This window comes from Lolium rigidum, chromosome 5 (genome assembly GCF_022539505.1).
Source record: "Lolium rigidum isolate FL_2022 chromosome 5, APGP_CSIRO_Lrig_0.1, whole genome shotgun sequence".
Classification (NCBI taxonomy): domain Eukaryota; kingdom Viridiplantae; phylum Streptophyta; class Magnoliopsida; order Poales; family Poaceae; genus Lolium; species Lolium rigidum.
Window position 1 is genome coordinate 85,294,640 of NC_061512.1, and position 3,237 is coordinate 85,297,876.

Consider the following 3,237-nt stretch of genomic DNA (forward strand, 5'->3'; position numbering starts at 1 on the left):
AGGAAGGCCAGCAGGGGGCTGATGACCCAAAAGTATAGGGGATCGCAATAGTCTTCGAGGGAAGTAAAACCCAAATTTATTGACTCGACACAAGGGGAGGTAAAGAATACTTATAAGCCTTAACAACTGAGTTGTCAATTCAGCTGCACCTGGAAAAGCACTAGTAACGAGGGTGATGTGAAAGCAGCAGTAATATGAGAGCAATAGTAACAGATAACACAGCGAGATAATAGTAACACAGAGGCACTGGCACCAGAAAATATTTGATACTACTTCCAATGACATGTAGAACGAGTATATGATGATGAAAGATGGACCGGGGTTCCCAGCTATCTACACTAGTGGTAACTCTCCAATAACAAGTGTTGGGTGAACAAATTACAGTTGGGCAATTGATAGGATTGAAATAGCATTAAGACAGAACATCAAGATCATTAATCATGTGGGCATGTTTTCCATATATAGTCATACGTGCTCGCAATGAGAAACTTGTACAACATCTTTTATCCTACCAGCCGGTGGCAGCCGGGCCTCTAGGGAATCTACTGGAAATTAAGGTACTCCTTTTAATAGAGCACCGGAGCAAAGCATTAACACTCGGTGAAAACATGTGATCCTCATATCTAAGCCTTTCACTCCGGTTGTCCCAATTCTGTCGCTTTGGGGCCTTTGGTTCCGGACATAGACATGTGCATACAACTTGTAGATACAATCTAAGCAATAAGTATAGAGCTTAAATCTAAGATCATGCCACTCGGGCCCTAGTGACAAGCATTAAACACAACAAGATTGCAGCAACAATAACTTCACAAACTTTATAGATAGACTAATCATAATGTAACAATCCATCGGATCCCGTCAAACACAGCACCGATTACATCAGATGAATCTCAATCATGTAAGGCAGCTCATGAGATCATTGTATTGAAGTACATGGGGGAGAGAATACCAACTAGCTACAGCTAGAACCCGTAGTCCATGGGGGAACTACTCACCGAGCATGATGGAGGCGATGGCGTTGATGGAGATGGCTTCCGGGGGCACTTCCCCGTCCCGGCAGGGGTGCCGGAACAGAGACTTCGTCCGCCGAAACGGAGTTTCGCGATGGTGGCGACGCCCACAGAGTCTTTCTGGAGTTTCGTCAATTGGTATCGATGTTTTAGGTCGAGACGGCTTAAATAGGCGAAGAGTCAGAGTCGGAGGGGCCACGGGGCCTCCTCACACTAGGGCGGCGCGCCCCCCTCGTAGGCCGCGCCGGCCACACGTGTGGGGCCCCTAGGGCACCCTCTCGGTCCCCCTCGACTTTATGGAAGGTTCCGGGAAAAATAAGATGTTTGGCGTTGATTTCGTCCAATTCCGAGAATATTGCCCGAACAGCCTTTCTGGAACCAAAAACAACAGAAAACAGCAACTGGCCCTTCGGCATCTCGTTAATAAGTTAGTTCCGGAAAATGCATAAAAACATTATAAAGTGCAAGCAAAACATGTAAGTATTGTCATAAAACAAGCATGGAACATCAGAAATTATAGGTACATTGGAGACGTATCAAGCATCCCCAAGCTTAGTTCTTGGTCGCCCTCGAGTAGGTAAACGATAAAAAGATTAATTTCTGTAGTGACATGCTACTTACATAACCTTGATCATACTATTATAAAGCATATGAGATGAATGCAGTGACTCAAGGCAATGATCTATAGTTTCTAACAAATAGATAACATATAGCAAAACTTTTCATGAATAGTACTTTCAAGACAAGCATCAAAAAGTCTGACATAAGAGTTAACTCATAAAGCAATAAATTAAAAGTAAAAGCATCGAAGCAACACAGAGGAAGATTTAAGTTTCTGCAATTGCTTTCAACTTTCAACATACATATCTCATGGTTAATGGTCAACACAAAGTAATATGATGAATGCAAATAAGCAAGTATGTAAGAATCAATGCACAGTTGACACAAGTGTTTGCTTCTAAGATGGAAGGAAATAGGTAAACTGACTCAACATAAAGTAAAAGAAAGGCCCTTCGCAGAGGGAAGCAGGGATTAAATCATGTGCTAGAGCTTTTTAAGTTTTGAAATCATATAGAGAACATAAAAGTAAAGTTTTGAGAGGTGTTTGTTGTTGTCAACGAATGGTAGTGGGCACTCTAACCCCCTTGCCAAACAGACTTTCAAAGAGCGGCTCCCATGAAGGACGTTATCTCTACCAACAAGGTAGATCATCCCTCTTCTGTTTTGTTTACACATGTATTTTAGTTTTAGTTTTATGGTTGACACTCCTCCCAACCTTTTGCTTACACAAGCCATGGCTAACCGAATCCTCGGGTGCCTTCCAACAATCTCATACCATGGAGGAGTGTCTATTTGCAAAATTAAGTTGCTTAACGATGAATCGGAGCAAAACATGTGAAGAGAATTATTAATGAAGGTTGATTAATTGGGGGCTGCGAACCCCGCGCCGGCTCTTTTTGCAAAATTATTGGATAAGCGGATGAAGCCACTAGTCCATTGGTGAAAGCTGCCCAACAAGATTGAAAGATAAAACACCACATACTTCCTCATGAGCTATAAAACATTGACACAAATAAGGAGTAATAAAGTTTTGAATTGTTTAAAGGTAGCACATGAAATATTTACTTGGAATGGCAGGAAATACCACATAGTAGGTAGATATGGTGGACACAAATGGCATAGGTTTTGGCTCAAGGTTTTGGATGCACCAGAAGCATTTCCTCTCAGTACAAGGCTTTGGCTAGCAAGGTTGTTTGAAGCAAACACAAGTATGAACCGGTACAGCAAAACTTACATAAGAACATATTGCAAGCATTATAAAACTCTACACTGTCTTCATTGTTGCTCAAACACAATTACAAGAAAATATCTAGACCTTAGAGAGACCAATCATGCAAACCAATTTCAACAAGCTCTACGGTATTTCTCCACTAATAGGTTTAAACTACATGATGCAAGAGAAACATGATCTACTTGAGAGCTCAAAACAATTGCCAAGTATCAAATTATCCAAGACATGATGAGGCATTTTCTGTTTCCAACCAAATAACAATAAGTGCAATAACTTCCAACTTTTGTCACTGAACATTAAAAGTAAGAGCAAAGAACACAAGTGTTCATATGAAAAAGCGGAGCGTGTCTCTCTCCCACACAAGGATTGCTAGGATCCGAACTTATTCAAACATAAACAAAAATAAAAACACACAGACGCTCCAAGTAAAGAACA